A 20,877-nucleotide genomic window follows, 5' to 3' on the forward strand; every position below is an offset into this window, starting at 1 on the left:
GAGCCAAAATCATACTATCTCTCTACCATTCCACTCCCGAACAGCGCGCGGGAAGAACGAACACCTGAACCTTTCTGTTCGAGCTCTGATTTCTCTTACTTTATTTTGATGATCATTCCTACCTATGTAGGTTGGGCTCAATAAAATATTTTCGCATTCGGAAAAGAAAGTTGGCGACTGAAATTTCGTAAATAGATCTCGCCGCGACGAAAAACGTCTTTGCTTTAATGACTTCCATCCCAACTCGCGTGTCATATCTGCCACACTCTCTCCCCTATTACGTGATAATACAAAACGAGCTGCCCTTTTTTGCACCCTTTCGATGTCCTCTGTCAATCCCACCTGGTAAGGATTCCACACCGCGCAACAATATTCTAACAGAGGACGAACGAGTGTAGTGTAAGCTGTCTCTTTAGTGGACTTGTTGCATCTTCTAAGTGGCCTGCCAATGAAACGCAACCCTTGGCTCGCCTTCCCCACAATATTATCTATGTGCACTTTCCAACTGAAGTTGTTTGTAATTTTAACACACAGGTACTTAGTTGAATTGACAGCCTTGAGAATTGTACTATTTATCGAGTAATCGAATTCCAACGGATTTCTTTTGGAACTCATGTGGATCACCTCACACTTTTCGTTATTTAGCGTCAACTGCCACCTGCCACACCATACAGCAATCTTTCCTAAATCGCTTTGCAACTGACACTGGTCTTCGGATGATCTTACTAGACGGTAGATGCAGCACAAGCAAGGAATATCTGCAGAATGGAGAAGGAAATCGGTCGAGCCATTTCAAAGAAACCATTCTGCAATTTGCCTGCAATGATTCAGCGAAATCACTGAAAACATAAATCTGGTTTATCGGACGCAGACCTGAGCCGGGTGTGAATCCCGTGTGCCTACCACTGCGGCACATGGCTAGTTTGATTTTTTTTTTCTTTTTTTCCCTCGGATCGTCTTTTGGGCATATGTGCTTATTGGATTTGTAATGTCGCACAGAGTAACGTCATAGCAAGGCATGAATTTTGTTGTGTTACAGATTGAATTTTACGTTAATTTCATAAGTGTGTCTGGAAGCAACAGGTAATAACTGAAAAACTGTATCGCAAAGTAGTATTTGTTCCACGAGCCGAATTTGATCAACTGTGTCACATTTTATGGGCTTCTTTTTCATCCATTCTGTTGGACCGCTGGACGGAATATAAACGAGTTTGTACGCGACAGCACTGCATGTCAAGAGGTAAATAAACTGATTGACGTCTGGTGACATTTAATTACAACCAAAAGTCCTGCTGTAGTAATATTTTTTTTCATTTACCAGTATAATGCGTGTAATTTATGCAAATATTTTGACGTGCCGTAAAATGAGAACAATCGTTCCAAAACTGGCTTCAGAATTCATTTGAATAATTACTTGTTAAGAGAGAGATGCCGCAGGTCGGTAACATATGATTTCAAAGGCCTCTACGGCATCGGGCATTGTAAACGCCTCACCTGGGGTGACAGGAAGGCAGTTTGCATCAGAATGAAAGGTGAAGTCGATCTCTAATCTCAAAGTGCTACAGCATATTTAAGGCTCCCCTTTGTTGCTGGAGTATTTTGGTTAGGCAGCTAACTGTGGAGTATGTTGTGTCGGCGGAACCTACACGATAAGACGAAAGTTCAAAGAAGAAAGAGCTGTTGTTTGCAGTCATAATGGCATTCACAACACTTCCAAGTGCGGCTGTCGAGTAAGAGAGTACCTCTGCAACTAAATCGAACTATCGAACGGCGTGATGAAAGGATTGCGAACCCCACTGTTCAAGACAGGTTTGGTCCGCCCGTCGTAGTTTAAACATGGCCTGGAAACATAAACTTCAACCAACTTGACAGATGTTAGCATTACACATGTAAAAAATAATAAATAAGCTCTTATTCTTAGTAGTTCAGATCGATACAGCAGAAATCTCATTTTATAAGTGGAAAGTTAATAGCTGACAGTTAGGCAGCCCACAATACTTTCTTATTTGTGATGTCAACTGATTTAAGGCTGAGCCACCGATTTACACATTTTTATACGCGGGTTGGATGAAAATTTGGAAACAAAAAAATGGTTCAAATGGCTCTGAGCACTATGGGACTTAACTGCTGAGGTCATCAGTCCCCAACATCTTAGAACTACTTAAACCTACCTAACCTAAGGACATCGCAGACATCCATGCCCGTGGCAGGATTCTAACCTGCGATCGCAGCGGTCGCCTGGTTCCAGATTGTAGCGCCTAGAACCGCTCGGCAACCACGTCTGGCAAAATTTTGAATCACCTCAAGGTATGCATGGTTGAACATAAATGCAGATGCTTGTCTAGCTTGTAGGTCGCTGTTGTATTTGAGTACGGACAGTATCCGCGCAATGTCCTCAGTGCGTTGCAAGAGTCAGCCGGTGTCAGAATGGTGTTCTGTGACGATGTGAGTGTATTATGGCGAAGCTAAGTGAATTAGAACGTGGGAAAATTTTTGGTACTCCTATGGTAGGTGCTTCCGCAGCCACATAGCTGAAATATTTGATGTTTCAAAAGACACCGTATCGAAGGTTTGTACTGCATATAAGGAAAGCGGAAAAACATCATCCGCTAAATCAAACCCATACGAAAGTGTGTATTGAACGATCGTTGAAGAGGCCTCTCATGAGTCACTGCAGAACTCAATGTCACGCTCGAGAAAGCTGTCAGCATCAAAACAATACGTACGGATCACCAAATGTCGGAATTCCAAAACCACGGATCAGTGATGCAAACGCCCATAACAGTAAAACGTGGTGCCGAGAGCATAAGCCCCGGGCAACGTAGCAATGGATGAAAGGTACTTAGTCGGATGAAATTTCTTTCAAAATTTTCCCGATTTTTGGCCGACTTGAGTGAAGCATGGCCGGGTTTCGCTCATGAATTGGGCGGTTGGGAGCTATATCTTGGTTTTCAATTGACCACATTGTTACTCTGCCGGAGAGCACTAAGGCCAGGGATTTTGTGACCATTTTGGCTCAAGTCCATCCAGTGGTACAACATTTGTTCCCCAATGGTGATACAGTGTTCCAGAATATCACGGTCCCTGTTCACACAGCTCTCATGGGCCATTTCTAGTTTTGTGAGCACGAAGATGCGTTGTCTCATCTTTCTTGGCCATCACATTCACCAGATCTCCAACTGATTAAACGTTTGTAGCCTGATTTTGAGAGAAGGATACGAAAACGGTGTACATCCTCATTATAGTTACCTGAACTTCCTCCTTTTCAGGAGTGATGGTATAAGATACCTATGAAAACAATTTCCTGCATTTATCTTATTCAAGAAATGGAAGCTGTTTTACTTGCCAACGGTTTTCCGAGACCTTATTAGGTATTGTGTTTTTGGTATTTCCATATCTGTATGGTAGGTGGATGTCTGACTGTTTCACCGTCTTTTATTCAAAAAATGGGAAGTGATATCATTGGCCCAAGAGGTGACCATTCCAAGACTAACAGTAATTTCCATTATGTCTGCCCCAGACCATAAAAGTCCGCCGTGTGTCGAGATTATTTAAGGAACGACATTGCTACTCTTTGCACTTGACAACTGATGAATGATGTATGTATAATGATCGCTTTGTTTATGACACAGCTCTGGAGTGAAGTACGTTCATGATGTAATGCATGAGAAATGTACAACCGCAGGAGCAGTGGGTTTATTATAAAGTAGCTTTTTCCTCATCATTCACGTAGACATACATAAAGTAATTTAGATACAGTTCCCTTGGTTATCAATACGATGTGATTTCTACTAGTTGTAATTTGTTGTTAGTGTACTCTACAGAAGTAGCTTAGAGTGGCTGATTGGGCGTGTTTAAAAGGACGAGGTGACAGCTGGTGGCGCACGGGTCTCGTATTCGGGAGGACGACACACAGCGTGGCAACTCGCTTCAAAACTTGGACATAATAGATATAAAATCCTTCAGAACTGTGTTCTTTTTAGATTCTTTGGATAGCGTATTAGGAGTCCGATGTCGGAATTACAAAATTCAAATTGGCGGATAAATAATTGTAAATTTAGCTGCTTCGAGTAAAGCTTGGTGTATAAAGTATTGTGAGCACCCTGATAACTAATTAGAAGTCGAAATTGCGATTCTGAAATGTTTTATTCGATCGTTTACAGTTTTCAATCGTAATCGTGGTCACATTCGTCGCTTGCGTCATTGCTGTCAGAAGGGTCGCTGTCGGGTTGTTCACTGAAAGGTGGTTCGAAAAGTAGATCTCTTACTTCATGTGGGATTTGGTTATCTTCTTCAGCAGTCATTGTCTGAACTCTCGAGATGGGTGGAACCGGATATGCCAGAAGCCGATGGAGAACGGCTTGCATGTTACTCAACGGGAACATTTTCGTATAAAATCTTCCCGCGGCGGCCAGGAATCCTTGTTACGAGTTTCCTACGCATCTTCAGATAGAAAACCAATCGGCAACGGAGCAGCTTTGATTATGGTGTATCCGTGTATCGAAACTATGAGGACTAACGTGGCACCGGGCATCATTCCAGAATATTGTAATTCCGGTTAAGTTGATACTCGAATTTGGAGAAATACACATTTTTTCAGAGTTCTTCACGCTCATATTTTAGTTCTAGAATTCTCCGAACAAAATTTGAGCAGTTCTGCACAATTTCGCGAAAAAACCAGTATTACTCCGACAAATTTTGATCTTGTAAATTTTTTTTTGCCAGGTTGCGAAATAATTGTGATTAACTCCGCAATAATTTTGCAGAAACCCTAATAACGCTTTTTGCAGAATGTACTTTATGAGATAATTGCAATTATGAATAACCCATTTTCACCGTGTGGCACCCAAATACATTACAAGTCGTTAACTATACTATTAAGCTAGGAGCACAGCTATTTAAAAAGTGCAGCCACACAGAGGAAATTTTGTAGCCAATGACTTTGGATAATATCGGTCGTAGATTAGTTCTAAGGCGACAGACGTCATTACACCGAATAAAAAGGTCATAAACAAACCTTATCAGGTGCTGTTCATCTTATTTTGTCCTGAAAATTAAGCAGGGTCGCTGTCGTATTCTTCATGAGCCACACAAGCAATATATGAAAAATGTGTCGCTGGTTCACCGTCAAGTGTCACGGCTCGCATTATACCGACTTGAGACTGAAAAGACATCGCAGCATTGGCAAAATATGCACCAGTGCAATCTACACAAGATTCCACACGACTAAAGTGGGAACGTGTGCCTCTTTCTTCTATTCTGCCCAGGTTCCGAAGCCACTCGGCCCACTGTTCAACTGTTCAAATTCCCGCCCGGCAATTCATATTTAGTTTTTCCCTGATTTCCCTACATCACTTCTGCAGATGCCGGAATAGATCCCTGAAAGGACACGGCCGATTTCCTTCAACATCTTTGAAACATTCCGAATGTGTGCCTCATCGTTAATGACAGCGACGTCGACCAGAAGTTAAACCCTTACCTCCCTTCTTTTTTTTCCCCTTTATTGATTTTCAGTTTCCCCCGAAGGGGGGGGGGGGGGCGGCTGGCAGTAGCTTAGTACCCTGCTCTACAGCCTACAGACTTTTATTTTAAAAACGTAAGAAGAAAAGAAACAAGAAAAACAGGCGATAAAACGGTGACGTCAAGTGTAAAATGGCGGAAAATTGCGGAAAGTTAAAACAGAATGCAAATGGGGTTGGCAACGTTAATAAAAGACACAGTAATGTGACAAGTAACATAGTACACACACAATTAAAAAAAACACGGCGACAGTCTGGTTTCTGTTCGAAAGAGATAAAAGGTTCCTCCCTTTTGTGTGTTAACTTATAATTTGGCGCGTTCCGCGTACGTACGTAAAGGTTCTCCTTCGTAAAGGGAATCACGGAGCGTGAAAGGATGATGGATTTACCTGCAGATTATCTGTACCTATATACACGGTGGTCCATTGATAGTGACCGGGCCAAATATTTCACGAAATAAGCATCAGACGAAAAAACTACAAAGAACGAAACTCCTCTAGCTTGAAGGGGGAAACCAAATGGCGCTATGGTTGGCCCGCTAGATGGCGCTGCCTTAGGTCAAACGGATATCAACTGCGTTTCTTTAAATAGGAACCCCCATTTTTCATTACATATTCGTGTAGTACATAAAGAAATATGAATGTTTTAGTTGGACCACTTTTTTCGTTTTGTGATAGATGGAGCTGTAATAGTTGTGGTGTCACCGCCAGACACCACATTGCTAGGTGGTAGCCTTTAAATCGGCCGCGGTCCGTTAATATACGTCGGACCCGCGTGTCGCATCAGTGATTGCAGACCGAGCGCCGCCACACGGCAGGTCTAGAGAGACTTCCTAGCACTCGCCCCAGTTGTACAGCCGACTTTGCTAGCGATGGTTCACTGACAAATTACGATCTCATTTGCCGAGACGATAGTTAGCATAGCCTTCAGCTACGTCATTTGCTACGACCTAGCAAGGCGCCATTACCAGTTACTATACCGTCACGACCGATGTTCACCAATTGTGGATAAAAGTTAAGTATTCCAGCAGCTACGTACGTTATTGGCTATATTAATTACCTTGTCCTGTTCCAGACCTCACGCCAGCCTGCGTGAGCTTAAACGAGTGCCTTTCGGCTTCCTCATAGTGGCTTGGCTGTCTTGCCAAGCCACAACAATAGTCACAAACATATAAGTACGTGGTATCACTTAACATTCCGCCAGTGTGGACAGTATCTGCTTCGTGATGCATTACCCGTCTTAAAATAGACCGTTTACCAACTGAGGAAAAGGTCGATATTGTGTTGATGTATGGCTATTGTGATCAAAATGCCCAACGGGCGTGTGCTATGTATGCTGCTCGGTATCCTGGACCACATCATCCAAGTGTCCGGACCGCTCGCCGGATAGTTACGTTATGTAAGGAAACAGGAAGTGTTCAGCCACATGTGAAACGTCAACCACGACATGCAACAAATGATGATGCCCAAGTAGGTGTTTTAGCTGCTGTCGAGGCTAATCCGCACATCAGTAGTAGACAAATCGGGCGAGAATAGGGAATCTCAAAAATGTCGGTGTTGAGAATGCTACATCAACATCGACTGCACCCGTACCATATTTCTATGCACCAGGAATTGCATGGCGACGACTATGAACGTCGTGTACAGTTCTGCGACTGGGGACAAGAGAAATTACGGGACGATTACAGATTTTTGGCACGCGTTCTATCTAGCGACGAAGCGTCATTCACCCACAGCGGTAACGTAAACAGGCATAATATGCACTATTGGGCAAATGAAAATACACGATGGCTGCGACAAGTGGAACATCAGCGACCTTGGCGGGTTAATGTATGGTGCGGAATTATGGTAGGAAGGATAACTGACCCCCATTTTATCGACGGCAATCTAAATGGTGCAATGTATGCTGATTTCCTACGTAATGTTCTACAAGATTTTTCACTGCCTGACAGAATGGCGATGTACTTCCAACATGATGGATGTCCGGCACATAGCTCGCGTGCGTTTGAAGCGGCACGGAATAGCGTATTTCATGACATACCATTGCCCGCACATTCACCGGATCTGGCGTCCCCGGATTTCTTTCTGTGGGGAATGTTGAAGGATATTTGCTATCATGATCCACCGACAACGTCTGACAAAATGCGTCAGCGCATTGTCAGTGGTTGTAAGAACATTACGGAAGGCGAACTACTCGCTGTTGAGAGGAATGTCGTTACACGTATTGCCAAATGCAGTGAGGTTGACGGACATCATTTTGAGCATTTATTGTGTTAATGTGGTATTTAAAGGTAATCACGCTGTAGCAGCATGCGTTCTCAGAAATGATAAGTTCACAAAAGTACGTGTATCACATTGGAACAACCGAATTAAAATGTTCAAACGTACCTACGTTCTACATTTTAAGTTAAAAAACTTACCTGTTACCAACTGTTGGTCTAAAATTGTGAGCCATGTGTTTGTGACTATTACAGCGCCATCTGTCACAAAGCGAAAAAAGTGATCCAACTAAAACATTCATATTTCTTTACGTTCTACACGAATATGCAATAAAAAAATGGGGGTTCTTATTTTAAAAAACGCAATTGATATATTTTTGACCTATGGCAGCGCCATCTAGCGGGCCAACCATAGCGCCATCTGGTTTCCTCCTTCAAGCCAGACACGTTTCGTTCTTTGTAGTTTTTGTTTGACGCTTATTTCGTGAGATATTTGGCCCGGTCACGATCAATGGACCACGCTGTATACTTATATACCGCTCCACTTGAGAATCAGAAATTGATTATAATGAAAGTTATTCCCATTTTGTGAAACGCTGCGTTTATTGTGATTGATTTGTGACGAGAACGAGGGGACCATGAAATGACGTCACGAAAGTGAATATGTACATTGTCGCAGATATTTATAAGTAATGCCAACGGGAGAATGTTGTATTATATTGTTCCCCGACGAATAGCGCCTCGCCTTAGAAAGATTGGCGATTTATAACGACGCCAAGGCCTCTTATTGAGTTTCCGGAAAGCCATGCACTTGTGTTGACTGATCGTATCAGACTGGAACAAATTACGTGAAGTTCGCAATTTTCATGTAAGAAGATAACGGCTTCGGGGCAGCGCACCCCTGAGCGATATAAGTGCATTGATAGAGTCAACTTTATTGTGCTTTTCTCCAGTTTTTTACACGCGCTGAATTAACTTATCGACATTATTCACGTCGAGTTCCATCTCTGTTTACGAGACGATGCTGCCAACAATAGAGTGCTTTTCGCGGTTATAGCGTAGTCTTCGGTTTGCTTAACGAAGCCTGCAATTGACAGAAAGCCCTTGAAGTTCATGTGAAAGCTGCTGCCCAATTTCACCTCTATGGCTGAAATTCAAAACTACTTCTCTCGTGTCTGTATGGTCCCTAGTGAACCATGATAATGGATTTCTAATATGCCTTCAAATAAATACGAACGAAAGTAGCATATGATTAACACTAAGAGAAATAATTATAGCCAACACTTTTAGTAAATTTGTGGTAAGGTCTGCAGAGTCGTGCCGTGAGGTACGAAAGGTTAGCGGTGTGATCTCAACTTTCGATACGACGGAAAAGTCAATGTTTCCAATGGTTAATAACCTAGTCGTAATGGAAACGTTGCTATTGTTTAGCGGCAGAGCGAAACGTCATCGTCTCCAATTTGATACTGATGGGAAGCGCGGGCGGGGGGGAAGGGGGAGGGGAGAAGTAAGATTTGTAGAGAGAGATCAAGAGATGCAAGAGATGAATACATTAAGATGAAAACTGAAACAAATGAACCTTCGGTCACTATTATTTTGAGCCTTATTTACCAGGTTTCAACACTTCTAAGAGTGCCTTCATCAGAATTAAAACAATTAAAATGGCCTATAACATAGTTACAAATTTTTAGGAAAAGACGTTTTTTATATGAAAAATGTAAATACTGACTAACAATAAAAGACAGAAGCAGGACCTACATGTCACATATAAAAGATTATTAAGAAGGCTGTATCTAGCAGTAGTTACTCGGAGACGTTATGTTATAGGATAGAGTAGCATGGAGAGCTGCATCAAACCAGTCTTCGGGCTGAAGACCACAACAACTATAACAAGTAATACGAAGATGAGATCTAAAGAAAAGTTTTGGGATTTTTCATTGCCTCAATTTTACACTAGACGCCCATGTAGGACTACTTGTACATTATCATGTACTGGTAGCTGTCATCTGCAACTTAGCGATATTAATGTAAATTTGGATTCTGAATCAACACATCACTCCAGCTTTAAAGTAATTTTGTTCTGTCAGTATATTTCGCGGTTATATTTGCTGCTATTTACTTGTATAATGTATAGTATGTATACGTGTAGTATCTGTGCGTGCTTCTCAAAAAATCACGAGGACACGAGGATACGAAATAAAAAGTATTTGCCAAAGTAAATATGTGCGCGAAGTAGCCTGACTCAACAAAATCACGTTGAACATGAAGTGATGTGTTAACTTGCAAACCAGGTTCACATTAACATCATTTCGTTTGCAGATGACCAGCTATCAGTACATGATAATGTACAAATGGTCCTACATAAGCGCATAATACAAGATTAAGGTAATTCAAGAAACAAACAAAAACTTTCCTTTAGCCCTAATTATTGTAAATTAGGTACCACTTAAAATATGTTCACATTTCACAGATTTCAATAACGAAAGCCCATTGATGATGACACAGAGGTGCTGAAACATGTTTTGGTCACGTGGAAAAACATTGTTCTGCATAACAGGCCGACCTTTTATCGATTAATTGTAACTGCAAACACGACAAATGCAAGAGCAGCAAGTCAAAATGATGACTGTTAGGTATCTCAGCTGCTTGTGCTTGCAATGCTTCCAGAGAAGTCTCTCTTCTGGTAGAGAGGGCTGCGATGACTGTCGATGTTTATACCTGTACTATTGGGTTCTGAGCACTATGGGACTTAACATCTGAGGTCATCAGTCCCCTAGAACGTAACCTAACTAACCTAAGGACATCACACACATCTATGCCCGAGGTAGTATTCGAACCTGCGACCTTAGCGGTCGCGCGGTTCCAGACTGAAGCGCCTATAACCGCTCGGCCACTCTGGCCGGCTACCTGTACTATTGGATCAGCAGTTTGACTGAGCGCGTCAGTCACCAGAACAGATTATGAGTATATTTAAGTGCAGGCTCCACGTATCTGTATTTAATTTCGGTCGAGGTGATGTGGGCCAAGACAAATTCACTATCAAGTTGAATGAATCACAGCACTCGATTATCCGACCAGAACGACGGGGCTTTCACCGCAATCGGAGTAACGGAAATATTTGCTGATGGTAAGTCAGCAGTTGCAAGATTCTGTATGCTTGTTATGTTATACGTAGATTACGCGACGCGGTTGTTCATGAATAATTGTACTTGGGCCACGTCACGGATTGCGCGGCCTCTCCCACCGGAGGTTTGAGTCCTCCCTCGGGCATGAACGTGTGTGTGTTGTTCTTAGTGTAAGTTAGTTTAGGTAGCGTGTAAGTCTAGGTACCGATGACCTCAGCAGTTTGCTCCCTTGTGAATTCACACACATTTCCACATTTGAACATTCTACTTGACACCACCGATGCGAAAACTTTCGTAAGGTGTGTTTTACATTCCGGCTCGCCATTCACTTTTTGCAGTGTGTGATGAAATCTTTCCGGCACGTGTTTCGGATAATCAGGGTCGCCAAATTTTGTGCATAAATACAATATATTCAAACACACGACATAACAGATAAATACAACGCGAAATCGGAAGATAGCTGAGAGCATCTGTATCTGTCCTTTACTTTTAGGTCAGAGGCAGCGTGAAGAATCAGAGTCTAGACTGCATTAATGAAATATGTAGCAGACAATTCACTGTCCACATCACTGTCCACAAAAGGACATGAACACATTTTATAGCATTCCGTACAGCGTATAGTTACTGTTCAGAGACGATGTTTCCACCAACATGAGACTGCACCCTGCCATAAAACAGCATCTGCGAGGAAATGGTTTATGGACAGTAACATTCCTAAAACGTACTGGCCTGCCCATAGTCCCGACCCGAATCTATTGGAACACATCTGAAATGAGTTAGAGCATCGTCTTTGTTTTAGATCTCATCACAATATTCTCAGGTTTAGATTTTTGAGACCGAACGGGCTGATATATCTTCAAACATTCAGAACCTGTCCTCCGTGCCAAATGACGTTGCCGTCGACTGGTCGACTGTGCGTTAAAGCCTAACCTTCCCTGCTGCCTTTTCAAGATAGGAGTAATTTACTACAGAAAGATTACATTTTTTGACAGCAATTATTCGAAACCTTAGCCACTCGACTGAAGATTAATAATCAAGACAGGGCTACATGATATATACTACTTTTGGATATACATACCTCTAATATTAAAGTCTTCACCATTGCCAAGAAAATAAAATGTGAAGAGGATCATACGTTCAGTCTGGAAGTTTTTGTTTCCTTGCGGTGGAACTACAGAAAATCTGTGAAAGCCATACTATACATTCCAGGTTCTCAAAGGTACAGCAATATAACGACACACCAACGGCATGAGAACGTACAGAACTACTTCGCAGTTGTACCTTTCCCTTGTTATAATAAATTTCCTCGTAGGTCGAAACACTGGAAAACTATAGTGAAATGCCAGAAAATCCTTACTTTTAGATCGAACTGCTGGCGACATATCACTGGGAACAGTAACGATCTTAAAACACCCGGTCGACCTGAAGTTGAACGACTACGTAAAATTAGCTGCACTGGAAGCCGACGCCAAATTAAGATTTACTCTAATGTGCGCTATACTTCAGATATCCTCTGAAGCTGAGATAAAATTTCGTAACGAGTACGTTTCAATTTGAAAATTAACGAATGTTACCAAGCTTCAAAAAACATGTTTCTTATGACCAAAACATACACTTTAGGCGATTTTACAATTGTATATCCCACAATTACGAACAAAATTAAGCGTGCAGAAATAATTTTGTGTTATGCAAGCCGGCAGCCATGAAACGAAATTTTATCTTCTATAGTTAGATCTCTCGTGTTACATTCCTGCCATATCATTCACTTCTTGCTTATTGTCATGGATCTATGAATGATGAGTGTTTACAAGATGGAAATACTCTGAAGCTTGCACGAAAGTCTTAATTCACCCACAATGAACGTTGTAACAGCTGCAACTACACAGCTAGTATGAAAAAGCCCAGAGCTACAGCTGATCTAAATTAGTGAAAGCTGATGTCTCCAGGATGGATCTGGAGTCAAGAGGAACGGTTATTTCACGACTATTAGTCAGTGGTGATATTTACTGTTGACAGGTGCTTGCTCCCACTGGTAGTCAAAGGAAAATAGGATGCGCTTCGTTAAAACACACTTTCATTGTCACTTCTTTCTAGATCTCTTCTTTCTAGACCCATGTTTACGTCGTGTTAACGAATTTCCACACCTAGGATACTTAAGCCGGGTGGAATGGGAGCAATGCGATGTCGTGTGGTAGCCATAGCAACGCGATGGTGATGGCCTTAAATCGTACCGATTACCAACTGTTAACAAAGACCTTGGTTAAAACACTAATTTCTCCGCAGTGTCTCACGAGTTGAAGATATTCTATACCGTTTGGCTACCTATCAGTTTACCGGTTTCCCATTTCTGCCTCATCATTTATTTCTCTCACAGGCATCAACAAGATAAACAAAGTCCACATGCTCTCATGCCAGAAATAAATAATCGTACCCATAATAACTACATCTTGGAATGAAGAGAGTCCCAGCAGTGAGAAAAATGAAGGAAACTTGGTTATTATTCTGGTTAACAACCAATGTATTTTCCAGGCAACAATACAGCAAGACTTCACTTACTATGGCACCAGCTCAGCTCGGTATAACTCTACACTGACTCTGCAGCTGGCAAGATGTTCCAACCAAGCTCCTCGTCCCCAGGTGGCAGAAACCTACGACATCTTGGTTCTATGATGATCACAGACCTGCACATGTCTAATCGATAAGCGACATTGATTAGTGCCCCCACTAGCAATAAATAAAATTATGAAATAATACATTACAATAACATAGTCGATAAACAGGTCTGCCTCTATGTGGTTAAGCAACTGGCTTTTGAAAATGCGTGGTAGGTTGAAAATATGAGTCACAATATGAATCTATCCCCTTGATGTCAAACTTTCACCAACTATGTGGTCCGATCTCACACCACAGTCAGCCAAACAGCTGCAATTTGCGATTAACGCTGTCTTACATACACAAGAAAGCAGAAGCAGCTATGTTATGATAATAGTAATTAAACAGGTCTTCCTACATGATAGGTAATAGGTGACAGAACACTGCGACATACCTTCTGCTTACGATGAAGTGTATCGTCTCCACATTTCGCCGTCTATCGTCAGGACGCTAAATTCCGATCGTGCTTCCTGCCTTACTCTCAGATTCGGGGCCTTCGATTCGCACAAAGCACCTAAGGCTACAACAGACTACTACAATAGTTCCTTTTCAGTAACAAAAGTCTGCTGTTTACTAGTTCACTCCGCAAATCCTTATTGTAGCGTTTCTTTCTCTCTACCAGAGCACGCGTATTTGTATCGACACCAAACGATATCGGTAGAAAAGCTAAATAATGCTAGGCAACGAACATCGCTTCAGGCTCCATCCCATTGTTGTGCGCGTTCCCTGTCATCGAAATTAAACAAACATCACCAGGTAACTACAGACGCGACCAAAACAGTTTGCTGATTTTATAATAGAGATATTCTATAAACGTAAGTACGTGGAGTAATAAAACAGATACGGAAATCGCTATTTAAAGCTTATTAACATCAATGTGAATAATCTGCAAGCGGAGAAACTTCCGGTATCACGTTTACATCTTCGCTTTCCCGTTCCGCTCGTGAAAGATGTGTATGAATTTTTTCTGACGATGTGTGCAATGTCTGCTTTCAGAATTTCAAAATAAAGATATCGCGTCATCCTCAATGTCAGTCTTGCAGAGCGTACCACTAGAGTTTCAGGGGCATACACAGTGATCAGCCAGAACGTTATGACCAAATGGTTCAAATGGCTCTGAGCACTATGGGACTTAACATCTATGGTCATCAGTCCCCTAGAACTTAGAACTACTTAAACCTAACTAACCAAAGGACATCACACAACACCCAGTCATCACGAGGCAGAGAAAATCCCTGACCCCGCCGGGAATCGAACCCGGGAACCCGGGCGTGGGAAGCGAGAACGCTACTGCACGACCCGTTATGACCACCGGCCTACTATCGATATAAAGCCTTCCAAGGCGATAGCAGCGTCACCTGGCGAGGGATTACTGCTAGTCAGACACACACACGGTGCATGTAGTATCAGTGAGCGTGCTGTCTATGTGTAGAATGGGGAAGGCACTTGATATATTTGAGTTTGATCGACTGCAAATTTTGATAACCCGATGCTCGGCACGAGCGTTTCGGAAAGTGCACGACTTGTTGGTTGTTCGAGAAGTGCTGTGCTGAGTGGTTAGTATCTTCAACAACCTCCAGACGTCGTGGGGTTCTGCGGGAACCCCTAATTAAAAATGTCCGATGTCTGGACAAGCTGGGCTGATTGGGAAAACAGGACAGCCAGCGAATTGAGGCGGTTCTAACATCAGACTTTAAAGCTGGGCAGAGTACAAGTGTGTCTGAACACACAGTGCACCGAACAATACTAAAACTGAGCCTCCACAGCTGACGACCCATGCACGTTCCAGTGCTAACACCACAACATCGGCAACCGCGACTGAAAAGGGCACGTACTCACCGGCGCTGGAAGCTGGCGCAGTGGTAGAGCATTGCATGGTGATGATACCTTCTTCATCATGCCAATGGGAGGGCGGGAATCCGCCGTCTTCCAGGGAAAGAGTTCCTTCACACGTGGTTTGTGGTACGGAGGCAAGTTGGCGGCGGCTCCGTTATGCTCTGGGGAGCATTCACGTGGGCCTCCGTGGGTCAATGACGGCCAAGGAGTATCGTACACTCGCTAAAGACCACGTACACGCCTTCATGAAGATTATGTTTCCTAACGGCCGTGGCATTTTTCGGCAAGTTAATGCGCCGTGTCACAAGGCCAGGAGTGTGATTAAATGGTTCGAGGAACACAGTGGAGAGTTCCAGGTGATTTGCTAGGCCACCAACTCGCCAGATCTGAACCCGACTGAACACATCTGGGATGTGATGGAACGTGGCGTCTGAGCTCATCAATCCCCTCCCCAAAATTTACGGGCATTAGGTGACCAGTGTGCGCAAATGTGGTGTCAACTCCCTCCATCGACCTACCACGACATCATTGCTTCCACGACACGACTCATCTGCAAAGATGGACATTCCGGCTATTAGACAGGTGGCCATAATATTCTGGCTGACTAATGTAATTACTCCCTCACTTACAGCAATAAAACCGCGACGAAACGTGCAGGCCTTCTCTCAATCTTATTAATCTCCTGCAGTAGTTCTACGCCGTAAGGATCCAAAACTGATGATGAATGCTCATGGATATATGTAACGAGTGTATTGAGGGCAACTTCATTTGTGAAATTGTTAGGTATCGTTCGGAATACCTTAATGAATCTCAGTCTATGTTCTGTTTAACACTTTAGGTCATTTCAGGAAGGATATTCATCGATATTTTTGGCGTATTATACTTTCAAGTGATTGATCGACTATAATGAAATATATCGCTGATAGGTGTTTCACATATTTATGGCAAAAACGTAACTTTTGTTTACGTTAGAAATAACTGCAATTCACTTCAATGACCGTTTATCGCCTGTCTTTCGCTTCAGTTGTCTGGCGTTGCAACTTTCATGTATTAAACAGTATCATCGCTAACAGCTTCACGGAACTTCCTACGTTACTCACCGCATCATTTGTGCGGCGAAAGGTCCCGCCAGCGTGACACTCGATTTCAGCAAACTTTGGCTACTGCAACGTTTGTAATATCACCCCATTAAGATCGACGTGTTGCTAAGAATTTATGAGTCCAGTCACAAACCTGCACCGATATTCGGCACACTCATACAGTGGTGTGCAAAACTAAAGGGTGAAAGTAACTTTCGCGTGATGTGACGCTGCAACGTAACATAGCTCGATGATACGTGACCTACATAATAAAAAACATTTTGCATCACCCCGGTTCCAAGAACTCCTTAAGATAGACGTTGACTGTGGATGTTGTTATCACACACACACTCACCTTGGCAGTTCAGAGAAGTCACTAAACCCGCCCAAAGATGTAAACAATTATGCATCAGCAGAGCCTTTTAGACGGAGGGGGTTCGACAGCCGATCAGTTCCATTCATTCCACCAGAAAGGAGGTACACGGCTCGTGTTGTCTATAGTTCAACCATGCCTATACGGTCAATACCGCGGTTCGATCGCGTCCGCATTGTTACTTTGTGTCAGGAAGGGCTCTCAACAAGATAAGTGTCCAGGTATCTCGAACCAAAGCGATGTTGTTCGGACATGGAGGAGTTACAGAGAGACAGGAACTGTTGATGACATGCCTCGCTCAGACTGCCCAAGGGATACTACCGCATCACGTTCTCTTCACCGTTGAGAGTCGCATATGCCTTCAACCAGACAATCGTCAGAGACGTGTTTGGAGGCAACACGGTCAGGCTGAACTCCTTAGACACACTGTCCAGCGAGTGTTGCATGCTGTTTTCGGGTGGCAATATGTAGGGCGAAAGTACGCCGCTGCTGGTCATGGAAGGCGCCGTAACGACTGTACGATACGTGAATACCATCCTCCTACTGATAGTGCAACCATATCGGCAGCATACTGGCTTGCATTCGTCTTCACGTACGAAAATTCGCGATTCCATCGTGCACATCTTGTGAATGACTTCCTTCAGGATAACGACATCGCTGGAGTAGAGTGTCCAGTATGTTCTCCAGACATAAACCTATCTAACATGCCTGAAATACATAGAAAAGGGCTGTTTATGGACGACGTAACCCACCAACCACTGAGGGATCTACAACCAGTCGCCTTTGAAGAGTGGACCAATATGGACCAACAGAGCCTTGATGAACTTCTGGATAGTTCGCCACGACGAATACAGGCTTGCATCAATGCAAGAGGATGTGCTACTGGGTATTAGAGGTACCGGTGTGTACAGCAACCTGGACCACCACCTCTGAAGATCTCGTTGTATGGTGGTACAACATGCAATGTGTGGATTTCATTATCAATAAAAAGGGCGGAAATGATGTTTATATTGATCTCTATTCCAATTTTCTGGACAGGTTCTGGAACTCTCGGAGCCGAGTTCATGGAAAAATTTTTGTGATGTGTGTAGAAAGAACTGATACAGTATACCAAAGGAGGTAACTGAAAGAAAGACACAATGAAACGAACAGAAATAACACTTTTATTCGAAGACAATAACTACACTGAAGTCATCTCCATTTATGATGGTCCCATCGACATTACAAAATGCGGGTCATGTCTCGTAACAGGGTGTGTGATCACCACATATGGCAACATCCTCCCATGCCGGGTACGCGCTTGGTAATGTTCTCATTTTATGGCGTTACATTCCTACCCCAATGCGGCTGAAATCTGGTGGATGGTTGTTAGTTCATGTTGACTGCCAACACACCCCTGACATACTCAGTTGTACGAGGGTTGGAACTTTAATAGTGGCAAGTATTTATTTTCAGCTCGTACAAAATAGATACGTTTTTCGAAGTTTTACTGACCTTCAAAGTAGTCACCCGCACTGTGTACAACTCGTTGTCCGTGATGTGGAACACGTAGGATACTCTTAGCAGTCCCAGTTGTGTTTACAGTTCGAGCGGCGCAATCTATTGCCCGACGAATTTGTAGCAGTTCTGAAGCGAATAACGTGAAGTGTTTCCTTCAGTTTAGAAACCGAGTTGAACTCACGAGTGCTTAAGTCAGTGGAGTGCAGTACATGGTATAGCACTTAGCATCCCCATCAGTCAAACAAATCAGTAACAGCTTGCGCTGTAGGTGCTTGAGGATTGTCCTGGTAAATGATGGTGAAGTCCTACAGAAAGTGTAATCACTTCTGTCTCTATGCTGTTCATTTTTGGAACACAACTTACGAGCAGCTTAGATGTGATGACACTTCCTGCAGGATCTGACCATCATTTTGCTGGACAATGCTCAAACACGTATAGTGCAAGCTGTTACTGATTTGTTTGACTGATGGGGCTGCTAAGTGCTATACCATCTACTACACTCCACTCACTTAAGCCCGCGTGAGCTCAACTCGGTTTCTAAACTGAAGGAAACACTTCACGGCATTCGTTTCAGAACTGCTACAAATTCGTCGGGCAATAGACCGCTCCGCTTGAACTGTCAACACAACTGCTAAGAGTATCCCACGATTTCCACATCGCTGGCAACGGGTTATACACCATGCTGATGACTACTCTGAAGGTCACTTAGACTTTGAAACACGTATCTATTTTGTACGAGCTGTAAATAAATAGTTACCAGTATTATAGTTCCAACCCTCGTATTTAAGCCAGTGGGAGACGTACAAGTCAGTCTATTCGCCAAATATCCTTTTATTGAGTTTATTCGCAATTGCGAATATGGACTACCATCAGCTGTAGAATGGAATGACGACAGTGAAAATTTGTGATGGACCAGTACTCGAACCCGGATTTCCCGCTTATCGCGAGCGGTCGCCTTATTTGGCTATCCGTTCACTAATTGAGACCAGAACCCAACTTCAGTATGTCGTCAACCATGTATTTACAACCTGTACTCATACATCCATCATGTATATTTAGGACAGGTGATCCATTTTACTTGAAAGTCGCGGGCTGTGTGTCGGGGGATACGTACGGTATTGCAGTGCCTGTGTTAGACATGTATGTCCAAAGGAACTGTGCACGGTAGTTCAGAATAACACAGACACTGCAGTATTGTATCCCCAAGCCTTAAGACGTGGACCATCAAACGAACATGGTCGATTTTGCCCCCAAGAGCATTACGCATTCTGACCTATCACCATACGAGGGTATGCCCAGATTGTCGAACGTGATCGTTCTGGTGGCCCAATTGTTACAGTGTGTGGAGGTATAGCGTACCATTATAATTCTTTAAACATCATATAGTCACAGGTTACCGTTATTATGACACTGTACTCATTACTCATGTACATTTTTTCAGGTGTGTATTTGGGCGTGATTTCATTTTTGTGGATATGCGACCGCATCAAACAGCGTATGAGGAGCAGCTCTCGGATCGAACGAATATACTGGCCTGCCCGCTCCCCCAACTGAAACCCCAGTGGGCACTTGTGGGACATCTTGTGGAGACGTATTTTAGCACGTCCACATGCACCAAAGGCCATCGAGCTATTGTCGACCCAGCATCGCTGGTGCAGAAATGGAACACTCTACTAAACTAATTCCTTACAAACCGAGTGGCCAGAATGGAAGGACGTTGCACTGCATGTGGACTACCACAAACTGAGATAACTTCATTGTAATTACTGTTTTTCTGTAAAAGTGTGAAAGGTGGCTACACTGAGCCACTGCGCCAGAGATTGCGCCAAAGAGTATTATTAAGCCGCCTCCACAGTGCTTGTCGAGAACTCGTAGTAGTCAGTGCGTGGGTAGAGCTCGTAGAAGTCAGTGCCTGTTAAGAACTCGTAGCAGTCAGTGCTTGTCCAGAGCTCGTAGTAGTCAGTGCCTGTTAAGAACTCGTAGCAGTCGGTGCTTGTCCAGAGCTCGTAGTAGTCAGTTCGTGCCGAGATGTGCTAGTGGGCACTGCTTGTCGTGAAGTCGGAGTGAATGTGATAGTGGAGAGTGTTGTTCCATGTTTTATGCAGTTATTTGATGGGAGAGATAGCAGATGTTATTCTAATGGAAATACTGTAACGATCAGAGTGCTTTTCGTCAATATATATGAAGGTAAAATATTGCGTGTTTTTTCATTAATTCCATATTTTAAATAATGCGTCATTACAGGTTCAGTCAACAAAGCATCTGGCGTGTGTTCTTGTATTAGAGTGTAATTCTGCTTTCCTTACGCAATTATCGTATTTCTAATTTTCTTTTATCACGTCAGTATAATTGGTATATAAAAATTCTTGTCTTGTTGAAGAAGAACCGTGCCAGATGTGTACGTTGAGTCACACTCCCACACACAGAACAATTACATTTGTGCTTGGGTTTTGCAGGTTTTATAGTTGCTGGGGACTTAATTAATTTACTGTGTTTACGAAAATTTTCTTTCATTGTTTGTTGTTATTCTATGCAGTCAGATTGCGTAATAATACTAGTCAGGGCCAACCGTTTA

The sequence above is a fragment of the Schistocerca americana genome, chromosome 5, assembly GCF_021461395.2.
Source record: "Schistocerca americana isolate TAMUIC-IGC-003095 chromosome 5, iqSchAmer2.1, whole genome shotgun sequence".
NCBI classification, from domain to species: Eukaryota; Metazoa; Arthropoda; class Insecta; order Orthoptera; family Acrididae; genus Schistocerca; species Schistocerca americana.